This window comes from Mercenaria mercenaria, chromosome 10 (genome assembly GCF_021730395.1).
Source record: "Mercenaria mercenaria strain notata chromosome 10, MADL_Memer_1, whole genome shotgun sequence".
Taxonomy (NCBI): Eukaryota; Metazoa; Mollusca; class Bivalvia; order Venerida; family Veneridae; genus Mercenaria; species Mercenaria mercenaria.
Genome location: NC_069370.1, coordinates 70,424,465 through 70,437,220, shown reverse-complemented (window position 1 = coordinate 70,437,220; position 12,756 = coordinate 70,424,465). Strand labels below are relative to the sequence as shown.

Sequence of the window (12,756 nt, the reverse complement as noted above, 5' to 3'; positions counted from 1 at the left end):
CAAAGCAAAAGCTTTGATAGTTTAGGAGAAAAGCTGACCTAAACATAAAACTTAACCAAGAAATCTGATATTTTCTAAGTACAAAAGGGGCCAAAACGTAATTATTTTGGCATCCAATTTAATGCAGTGTGTCTTAAAATTATGCATTTAAATACAGTACCTCATGTACTCCGTGACATGCTCGCGACATTACACATTACGTCATCATACCCAAACAGCTGTGTACTCCGATAATATTTTCTTTAGTACATGCGGGTAGCAATACACAATGTCAGTGGTTTGACACGCTGCTTATGTCGGCTTTTAAATTAAAAGTTATTAAAACTGTTGAAGAAAAGGTTAACACTTTGCCGCAAATTTGTTTAAAGTCGACAGGAAGCTTGTGCGCAGATGGTGCAAAAACAAATCAAAAATGGATTTACCGTTTAATTTTCTATTTGATGATTGGATATGTACCGTACTTAGTATAAACGTTTTGGATTTACGGTACATGGACTGTTTAAAAGAGTGTTTAATTCTTAATACACTGGATACTTACTGTAAATTACTTATTATGTGGACTTATAAAAATGAGGTAGGTGATTTTTTTTCGTTCTTGTTGACTTTTTTTCACATCCAAAACGGGTGGGGGGCGTTAATTAGAGGGGGGGGCCTTAATTCGGGAAAATACGGTATTAGAAAATTGTTACCTAAAGTACAATTTTCTACAGTCACGTTGGCGACGTTTGTTACAGTTGTTACTATTTATAGATTAAAATTGGAATATTGCCAAATTGTAACTTGCATTTAATAAAACAGTAAAGAAAGTCAGTCTGTTTTTTTTAATATACCATATATGTAGTGGACACTAACTATCTGTTCATTAACATCCGAAAATGTCCCAGTTTCGTCTAAACATACAGTTTCTATGCTGTTAGATTTGGGAGGTAAGTTTGTGTTTATGAGGTTCCTTATGTCAGTATCAGGATATTGGGTTCTTAAGTCCAGGTCTATAATTTCTGTGTTGTAGTCCGGGATTGGTGACAATGGTAAAGGTGATATCGGTGGAGTTTCAAATGTGCATTTTTCCACGGGTGTACTGGTTGGTGCATCTGAAAGCCATTTCTTCTTCCCTGGAATAACTCTGAATTTTATGTTCTTAGGCGGGGTAGTATCTGTTGCTTGGTAGGTTGCACGCGTTTTTCCTGGTTTGATATCTGACGGTTCGTATATGGTTTTAATGTTTGTTTCTTGTAAGTGGAATGTTTTGCGCGAGTGTTTCTTCAGGTATTCAAGTCTTTTGTATGTTTTATGACACCAAGAACATTCGTATCTTATATTATCTTCGATCGGCTGCTCTCTATGATTTTTCAAGTGTCTATAGAATGCACTAGAATTGTTGAATGCCATTCCACAAATTTCACATAACTTGAAGTAGGGCGTGCCTTTCCTCTGATTCTGTCTCTGATTTAACGGTGTATTTTGGTTTTCTTCAATTTTATTTATATCCTCTTCAGTGGCCTTTCTGGCAGTATACAATATTATTGGATTAAGTTGAGTCCCTGTGGTGTTTTCTTTTTCAAAATGGCGATCCATACTTCCTCACTTCTAAGGCGAATATTCGTGTCTCTTACTGTTTGTTGTATAACTGATACCGTGACGTCGTTAACGTCATGGTCATTACGTAAAAAGTGGCGAGAAACAGGTTTGACGTCGTTTTTGGCGCGTAAATCAGCTAAGTGGCCGTAGAACCGATCCCTGAGAGTGTTGCCGGTTTGGCCTATGTATTGAATATTGCACTTTTTGCAAGTGATAAGGTATATGACACTTGTGCTTATACACGTATGGTGACCACGTATTTTGTATGTTTTGTCGGTAATCGTGCTTGCTATGTTAGCAGGGCTCACGCTGTCAGTCGCCATTATCGCCATTTGCGATTATTTTATTTAAATGGCGAATATTTTTTCATTTTGGCGACAGGAACTGGCGATTATTTTATTTAAAAGCTACATAAATAATTATGCCAAGTGAGACAGTAACCCGCGGTCTGCTAGTGTAGAAAATCAATAGAGCGGACTGTTTATTACCTCGTGTATTCCAAACACGTGTCAACTATGCCGATAACATTGCCCAAGGCGGTATGATGCAGACGACAATTAAACCGATTATAACCGGAAGTTAATCTTACTTATCTAGCTATCAATCAGATTGAACTGGCAGGCTACTTTTTTGGAACATTTTATAACGCCAGCGCAAATTTTCTTCAACTCTTTATTCGGCAGACGACAATTAAACCAATTTGTACGGGCAGTTTCCTGATGAAAAATTAAATTGCCATCTATAGTTACCGTTAATTTAATTATCTTTAAAAACATATTATAAACTGACCTAACTGTCGACGGTTTCAAAATGTCTTTAATCAGGATCTAGGTTAGATATGTGTTTTTAATCTAAAATGATATTGTTCCAAGCGAAAAAAATATTTTTTTTTCAAATTTTCAGAATTTGTAAAGAACGCGAATTTTTTGAAATATTACAGGCCAGATATTTTTAACAGTCTATTTTTTTTTACCAAGACAATTCTGGCATAATAAATGTTTTTTGTTTTGCACATTAATTAAAAAAATATCGGAAAACCCAGTCCTGTTTCTATTTTTAGAAACATGGCCGTTACGGGCAAACTAAAAAACAACATATAAATGTGCTTGCATACTGTAATTAGCGTAAGTAAAAACATTCTAAAACACTTAAAAAATAGTATATTCACTGAATAAAGCATCAAAAACTTGTTGACAAAAAGCTGTAATTCAATAGTGTGCATAGATGCCAAATATCACGTATTTTTCGCGACTTGATTGTTTTGTACATTTCAAGCAATTTAAGTGCAGTTATGGTCAAAAGAATCATGAAAACACTTTTGTATAAAGAAAAAGTATAAACATGAATGATACTCAAAGACTTGGTAAACTTTCCATTGTGTGCAACTGTGTCCTTATTGTATGTGCATGAATGGGGCTAATTGAGCCATTGCCCAGTCCATAATGTCAGTCAATATCAACAATTTCAGCTGCCTTACACAAACTAACTATGTGTCCTGTAAATGCCTTCAAAATCCATCAGAATATAGCATTTTAAACTGTTATAGTGGGACCCCACCACCAATATTAGGAGGTAATTTCCCTGAATCCCCGATTCCCACACCCCATGTTTGGGCCTGCTACTTTTTAAAGTAATTAAGAAGATATATATGTTGAAATTTATCATTTTTATTTTTATAAAAGTTGCACGCAAAGATCCGCATCAATTTTGGCTATTAATTTTTCACAGGTTAAAAAGTTGGCTATTATTTTTTGGAGGCCAGTGTGAGCCCTGTGTTAGTATTGCATGTCATGAATCGACATACAATGCAGTTTTGTCCGCATGGATAACTACCGCTGGCTAGAGTTATGTTATTTATAATGGATTTAACGAACACAGATTTTAGGTTGGAGCATCGTCTGGGTACAGCTATGATCGACGTATTCCTTATGAATTTTGTTGTTTCATTCTCGTGCAGGAGGTACTGAAACTTTCGCAGGATTCTGGCGACGGGTGGGTTATTTAGGCTGTACGTGTATATGAAGCTATAATGAAGGGTACTGTTTTCTGATCTTGCTTTGTTTCCATACTTTCTTCCAGGAGAGCCTGTCTGTCAATTTGCGCCACCTTCTTAATGGCTTTTTTTATTGTTCTTATTGGATATCCTCTTTCAGATAGGTTTTTCTGTAGCTGGAGCGTGCATTCCGTAAAAAATTGGTCCGTACTACATATTCTTCTAAGTCAGATTGCCTGGCTATATGGTATACTACTCTTCTGATGTTGTGGATGGAACAAAGTATAATGCAGGTACATGTGTGTGTCGGTAGGTTTTGTGTACAATTTTGTGTTTAGGTTACCATTTTCGTCCTTTATGATCATGACATCGAGGAAATTTGCATGATTCTCGTTGATCTCAAAAATGAACTTAATTGTTTAGTGGAAAGTGTTGAGGGCTGTCATGAAGGATGTCAAATCCTTGCGTAAGTGTGGCCAGACCATGAATATGTCATCAATATATCTCCACCATAATGCGGGTTTTAGCTTTTGTGTCTCTAAGAATTTTGATTCCAGGTGTGCCATGAAGAGTATCGCATAACTAGGGGCGCATTTAGTTCCCATTGTTGTTCCGGATATTTGTTCATAATATTTCTTGTTGAATTGGAAGCATGTTTTCTTTAAAAATAAAGATCATGAAATGGAGTATGATCCAAGATTTTAGGTTGTCAGTAGTTCTTGTGTCTAAAGCATGTTTAAGTGCTTTGATGCCTTCCCTATGTGGTATGGATGTATATAATGCGCTTATGTCAATTGTAACTAATAAGGAGTGTGAAGGTATAGGACCTAAATTCCTTAACTTCCTTAAGAAATCATTGGTATCTTTAATGTAACACGGAACGTTTTGTGCTACCGGTTTTATGTAGAAGTCCACAAACTCGGAAAGTTTTTCGGTAGGTCCATTACAGGCAGAGACGATGGGTCTACCAGGATTATTTTTCTTGTGTATTTTTGGAAGCATGTAAAAAACGGGTGTACGGCAATATTTCGGTTGCAGGTATTGTATGTGTTTAGACGTTAAAAGCTCATATTTTTTGAGATAGTTTAAGAAATTATTTATTTCCTGTGCTGTGTTTCTAGTGACATCTCGCAGTATTTCACGGTAGAACATCGGGTTATTTAGTTGTCTTAGACCTTCACGTATATAGTCCTCTTTGTTCAATATTACAACTGCTCCTCCCTTATCTGCCGGTTTGATGATAATGTCTGGATTAAGTTTTTAAGTTTTAGGGAAGATTACAATAGGCAGGGCCTATCAGAAGGGAAAACCATGCTGCTGCAATTAAATCAGAAGAAAATGGCAACATATAATAAAATTATATCTTTTAGAAGTAAGTTGCAATGAAAATAACTTGTTTTTTAAATGGTACAAATTACATTATTATGTAAGTTTGATTGGAATATAAAGATCCCAATAGCACTTGCTCCAATGAATGACTCAGATTTCAATGAAAGGCTGTCAAAAATATATTTTAGCAGTGTTTTTTTTCTGGCAAATTTGGGGCCGAAATTGGGCCCCAATCCCAATGGCAAACAGTATGTTTTATTCCCAATTTCAAAGCTAAAATTCCCAAAGTTTTATTTTTTTACTTTTTCTTTCAACTTTTCCAAACAATACTGTACATATGAAACCTTAAACATTTTAAACAAGACAAATTTTGCTAACTTAATGCTTAATGATAAATTTTATGACCATTTTTTTTTTTTAATAAAAAGTATGATTTTTAACAGTTCCCAATTTAGGCGTTTTACAACGCATTTTTTTCCAATTGTAAAGGCCCCGGCCCCATTCCCAAATCAGTGGGAAAAAACATTGTTTAGTATTTAAAGTAATATGCAAAAAAGTAAAAAAAAAAACTCAAATGTAATCAACATTTTATACTTCCTTGTTAAATAATATCAGAGCTACAGTTCTTGGGCTACATAGTCACCTCATTAATTATTTCCTAATGAATAAATAATTATACCTGTTATATACTGAAGATATCCATACTTACCTGCAAACGAAATTTTGTGTGAATACATAATATTTACTTTTAATAGTCTCTAATAAGTCATTGCATAACAATGTTGGGCGGTTAAAACCGCCCCCAGTTTTAACCAGCGGTTTTAAACGGCCCCGGTCAATACTCCCTGAAGTGGTCAATACCGGTCAATACTGGTCGATTGGTCAATTAGTCAGTACTGACTGTTAAGATACTTTGCAAAGTTTATGAACAATTAAATAATGACTGTTTAAGAGCATTTGGGGCTTGATTAAGGAGAATACAGGCATTATTATTTAGTTAAAGCAACCTAATCAGTACTCCAAAATTGGTCAGAAGTGGTTGATTGGTCAATACTGATTGAATTTTTATAACATTTTTTGTAAAGATATATTTTTCTACAAAAATGTCACAGTAAGTGGAAAAACTGCTACTTTAACTGAACTTTAATTAGAAAGTATTTCATAAACTGTAGCAGTGTTTGATTCACAAGTGATAATCAATTTTTACTGGTATAAATAATTTAATGAAAGTTGCTGTGAACACCTGGACCCTTTCATGGAAGTGGTTTGTGTTTTGAGAGCAGTTGTCACATTGCCTAATTGACACCATGTCTTACAATATACAATAGGTATGTTGCTGGCCTGTTTATCTAGTCACTAATTAGCTGTCTTGATCAATACTCCCACTGTATAATCTCAATGCTTGAACATGGTACTTTATTTTTAAAATAAGTAATGCAATCAAAGTATGGGTTGATCAACTAGCAAAGCAAGGGTCCAAAAATGGAACCCCAAAACAGGTCAAATTAGCAGTATCTGAGGTTAATAGCATAATAAAGGCCAAATCAAGGGAGTTTTTTTGGCTACAACAAGACACAATGCGCTACGCCCTCTCAGAACATATCCCCAGTAAAATGCAAATCTATAGCACAAACACCGGTCATGATAAGATCATTACCAGATTAAGGCTGGGGCGGAACGGTCTGGGCTGGGAGAACTACTCAGATAAACATCTATGCCCACACTGTCCAGAATACAAAACATTCAACCACGTATTCTTTGACATACACAAAGAGTGTACACGAAATGCAGAACACAGATTGGAACTTGAATGTGGACTACTGAAACTCGGGTTGGTTTGTATTGACAGAAAAACACTCCTCTTCCCTCCAAAGGAAGTTGAGCAGCAGGTCTACAGCCTCCTTACACATTTCATTATCAAAATAGGTTATCTAAACAGAATATAATCAAAACATAAACACTACATAGGTGAGGCCCGACCTAGCAACTAATTTTATGATTTTGGCCTTAATTTAACATCACAAAGTACCAGGGGGTTTGAATCTCTATATGCACCCCGTCTGGGGGTACCAGGTAAGGCTTAACGGCACTGGTGCGGTCAATAGAGATAATATAATCTCAGGGGAAAAGTGTTTGTTTGTCTTTTTTTGTTGGGTTTTTTTTATTATTTTTATTTTGTTTTGTTTCCTTTTTTGCAATGAACATCCACCTTACAAATGAGCAGTGACACGTAAAAACAAAAAATAATACTTGCGCATTCCCCTATTGTTTAAATGTACCATGTCACCACTAAAATCATCTGGATAAATTATCCCACTCATCCTAACAAAATCCCTACCGAGAAGCCTCTGCAACATACGATTCAGGGCCCTGCGGCCTTGCTCGTATGTTGCAGGACTACGGCTCCTCGGTATCACCTCGACTACCCTAACCTGAACGGGAGACGATCAAAATCCCCTTGATCAAAATCCCCTACACTGAAAAATGACAGGGTGTTACAAAATCCCCTTCATACTTTTGCAGGGGGTATCATAATCCCCTCTGTGATTTTTACTTATTTTTCAAGTTCAAATACAACTATATACAACTTAAAAGTCTATTGCATAAAGCACGTAATTACAATGCCTTTAGCAAACAAAATATAATTTTGAGCACTGATATCTTATATATCTATAATGTTAATCACAGAGGGGATTATGATACCCCCTGCAAATGTGTGAAGGGGATTTTGTAACACCCATTCATTTTTCAGTGGAGGGGATTTTGATCAAGGGGATTTTGATATACACTCAACCTGAACACCCCCGTTGCGCAAGAGTGAAATCACATCCCTTAACATGCTAAAAACTTCTTGAGGAGAAGCCCCCCGCGGTCGAGGTCATTCCCCCCAATATGAATTATAACCAATCTTGGATTCATGCCTAAAATACTATGAAAAGTCCCCATACTACAACTCAAAATCATTCCGACCCCCTACACCATCAAAATAAACGCGACCCCGACCCAAATTCCCCTACAATATTACCCCCAAACGCCTAATAAATGAATCGCAAAAAAACACAATATCAGAAGACATTGTGATATGTAACAAGGATAGTTACCAAGTAAAGAAACATATTAGTACATATACCGTTGTTTGTACAAGGCCACGATATTAACCAATCACACATAAACACATCTGTTACATAATATTAACGATTTATACATATCAACAATAACAGGCTTAACGTGTAAAAACATATTAAAATCCTAAACTTCTTTCAAAAGAGATGGCGTCAATAACCAGGGGGGTTGAGCTAATATATGCACCCCATCTGGGGGTACCATGTAAGGCTTAACAGTAGTGTTTCATAATCGGACCCAAAGTGCAATCAATTATCAAATCGAATCGGAAGGGTACAATCGATTGATTATTAATCGAAACACTCATATATATATATATTATACATGGTATTGTTAATTGGTTTCACCACCCTCTACACTCAAGAACAGTAATGACAATATATTGTTCTTTAATTTATTTCAGTTGAAATGTATACAAAATGTACATGTAATGAATTGTAAGAGTAACATTCAAAACAACAAGAATCAATATTTGTCTGTAAAATTGTATTGTCACATGTTTCGAACGAACAATTTTCTTCAACCTTGGTATATTGTTGTGATTATCTCAGGACAATAATTAACAAGAGCTGTCCGTAAGACAGCCAAGCTCGACTATTCGAAATATTGTCACAGAAGCAGGAAATTATTACCCAAAATGTTAAATATCAAAAGAGTTTTAAGTTCGAAAGGGGACATAATTTGACCAAAATACATATCAGAGTTATGGGACTTGATGCTATCAACTAGTTTTATAACCCCAAAGAAACATGTTAGGTTTCAATTCAATATCTGCATTAGTTTTGGAGATAGTAACTTGCATGTAAACTTTAACCAGAATTTTCTAAGTCCAAAAGGGGGCATAATTTGTTCAAAATACATGTTAAGAGTTATGGAACTTGACCTAGTGAGGCTGGTAATTGACCTAGAAAAGGAATAAATAAGATTCAAAGCTATATGCCTTTTGGTAATAGCTGTATGTACTTGCATGCAAAACTTTAACCAGAATTTTCTAAATCCAAAAGGGGGCATAATTTGCCCAAAATACATGTCAGAGTTATGGGACTTGATTCTATCAACTAGTTTTATAACCCCGAAGACACATGTGAAGTTTCAATTTAATATCTGTATTAGTTTTGGAGATAGTAACTTGCATGTTAATCTTTAACCAGGATTTTCTAAGTCCAAAAGGGGGCATAATTTGCCCAAAATACAAGTCAGAGTTATGGGACTTGACCCAGTGAGGTAGGTAATTGATCTAGAAAAAGAAAAAATAAGTTTCAAATCTATATGCCTTTTAGTAATAGCTGTATGTACTTGCATGCAAAACTTTAACCAGAATTTTCTAAGTCCAAAAGGGGGCATAATTTGGCCAAAATGAAGGTCAGAGTTATGGTACTTGGTGCTATCAACTAGTTTTATAACCCCGAAGACACATGTGAAGTTTCAATTCAATATCTGCATTAGTTTTGGAGATAGTAACTTGCATGTAAAACTTTAACCAAAATTTTCCAAGTCCAAAAGGGGGCATAATTTGCTCAAAATACATGTTAGAGTTATAGAACTTGACCCAGTGAGGTTGGTAATTGACCTAGCAAAAGAATAAATAAGTTTCAAAGCTATATGCCTTTAAATGATAGCTGTATGTACTTGCATGCAAAAACTTAACCAAGGTGTGACGCCGACGCCGACGCCAGGGTGAGTAGAATAGCTAGACTATTCTTCGAATAGTCGAGCTAAAAATGGAAATGTGAAATAAAATACATTGGTAACTATTCTTGTTTAAGAGCTTTTTCCACTTGAAAACAGCCAAAATCAACAATATATCTATAAAAAAAACATCTTGAAAAGCAGATTTTTCCAAAACAAAAACAGTGATCTTTCTTTCATACTTTTATTTTCTATTTCCTTCCAGCTGTTTGTACACACACACACAAAAAAAATATTTACAGTTTAAATGAAAAAAACACACACACACATACTAGTGTTGGCAATATATCTCCAAGAATTATATTTCTGCTTTTAAAAACCTACGAGTCACATTATTTTTTTTAAATCACCCACGAGTGACCTACAGAGATATCAAAAGAATAGTGCATCACATCAGCAGTACATTCATGTCAAAGATCAAAGCGGTACTCTGTTTGAAGTTTAAGAGTTTTGATTGACAGGTAGAAGTGGTTACATCTGGGTGTGATGTCACACTGTGTATTGCAAATATTACGAATCTTTATGAATTTCTTTCGCCAGTTAGAGTTATTGGATTAATAGGATGTTTTAACTTTTTATAAATTTTTTAGGGTAGAAAAATTTTGTTATTGTAATATTTTGACAAAGTTTATTTGACTTGTCAAATATCAGTGTGTTTTATCCTCGGGGCAGATTGAAAAGATTATGCAGAGAAAAAGATTGAAACTGAAATTATATATTGTTTGTATAATTGTTTGAGAAATTATGATTGTAATAATTCACGATTGTATCATATACGCAACTGACAGAATGACAGCATCTTACAATCAGTCCGATAGTTGATTCTAACTATCTTTTTTGACGTGTGACAAATCCATTTAAACAAGAATATAATTATATTTCCCCTCGATTTTTCTCACTTTTTTGTTGGTAAACAATTGCCTCGCATACTATCCGAACTTACAGGAACAGAAAATTATCCAAGTTCCCGGTATTTCAATGCAAACAAGTGCTCTTTCTTGACCAAACATTTTGGTAAAATGGCGGAACCACCCCCGTCGTCGGAATCGGGCCCTGAATACGTGTAGCCCTATTCAGCAGGTTAAGTAAATAGTACATGGAAAATAGATCTATTATTACCCGACAATCGATTGCATCTCACACAATCGATTGTCACCGACCTGGAAAAATTAGCGACGATTATTCGATTGTCGGCGACAATCGGGAAATCACTACTTAACAGCACTGGTGCGGACAATACAAGTGATATATCCTCAGGGTGAAAGGCGCTATCTATTGAAGTTGCTAGGGTCGGGCCACAACTATGAATAGCAAGAAATAAATTAAAACATAACATAGTAACAGGAGCCGACTGTTTATGGAGCATATCAGTTGATATAAGCCCGAAAGAGTTTTTATTATTATAATTTCTGTTATATTAAGTTAAATTTTAATCAGTTAAATGTGTATATACATATGTTATTTTTAATTTTTCTATATTTTATAATCAAAAGGCTTAATACTTTTTACAAACCAGTATCTTCTAATTTATTTTGATTTTAAGCATATACGTAATTTTAAGCCATAACTAGGCTATTTTTAGACAATGATTTAAAAACTAGGAGACATATCCTTGCAACTACTTTACATTTCGGCAAGGATGGTCACCAGTTTTTACTAAATTAGTTTTAAATATATTTTTGTAACTTAATTTTATGAAAAATTTAGGCAAAATAAAAATCAGAAATAAGAGTCTTTGTGTTTTCGTCTTTCGGCTAAGGCCGACTCTGATTTTATCAAATTTTAGCTAGCTTTTTAACCAACTCTTATTCAATTTTAACTTTTTTATACAAATTCTATAATAACAGTAATAAAATCATGAAATCATAAGCGACCAATATCAAATAAAGCTATTAACAGGCCTCCTAGTAGGCCTGAACAAAAATAAAGGTTTTTATAAAGGCTCCAACCTATGGAAATAATGGCCTTTTAGTGTAAAACATTAAAAAATAAGTGTAAAACATTAAAAAATAATGAGTAAATAAAGGCTATTTTTGTCAGAATTCTCGTTGAAAACACATAATATATATAGGTATTTACTAAAAACATCTACATGTATGTGGTCTGGTGAACACAACAGCATTCTGAAAAACTCAAGATGAAAGATACACAAGCAGTATCCTAATAACAACACTTAAAAGGGGAGAAGAAATACAGTAGTATAACCATTACTTGCTTTAAACTGGCACGTCAAGCAGTCTGAACAAAAATATAGGTTTTGAGTGAAAATTACAGGCTATTTGGCCGTTTTAAAGGTTTTTTCAGAAGATTTAAAGGTTTTAAAGGTTTGCTCTGAAATTAAAGGTTTTGAAAGGTTTCACTAGGAGGCCTGTATTGAAATAAATTAAAGTAATGGTCAGCAATGTATATATGTGATAGGAAAATCCAGTAGTGATGATGATCCGGAAACATACAGACGTCGACACACAATGGTAAACAAACAACAGGTAAACAGGTAAATTTTAAGTAAAAATTCTTACGCGTAATTTAGGCGACGGGTACACAGGATTCGCGTGTAAAACATTTATTAATACATAGTTTACCTTCAAATTTGCAGAATCGCTTAAGAAAGCATATAGCTATACTGCTAGAGCATTTTTAGGAAGATAATATAATTAAAATAAGCAAAATCACATAGAAACGGTCGAATTTTGATAAAAACAACCGCAAAATTTCATACAGCGCGATCGTAAATATCTTTTACATGTAATATGTAAAGTAATTAATACCGATATAATCATTAAATTCAGACTTTGGGCTATAAAGTGCAAAAAACAGAACTGAAAAACATTAAAAAATGACAAAATGACAGCAATTTAAAAATATAGAGTTAAACGGTATCGGTGAAGTACATTGAATGTTTACGAGAATATAGAATAAGCATATTTATCGATATGACACATTTATGCAGTAGGCGTGGCGTGTAATCTATAAATAACCTGTGTACTGTCAACAATCGGACGTATATAAATGCTATGTTTTAGATGTGTTTTTAAAGTTTTAAA

General features: G+C 34.5%; 1 protein-coding gene across 2 annotated transcripts in view; it reads right to left on the bottom strand.

Annotated features, from left to right (window-relative positions):
* The window catches only part of LOC123561328 (heterogeneous nuclear ribonucleoprotein A2 homolog 1-like), a 192,476-nt gene that overhangs the window by 174,976 nt on the left and 4,744 nt on the right, over nt 1-12,756 (bottom strand). The window lies entirely within an intron of this gene.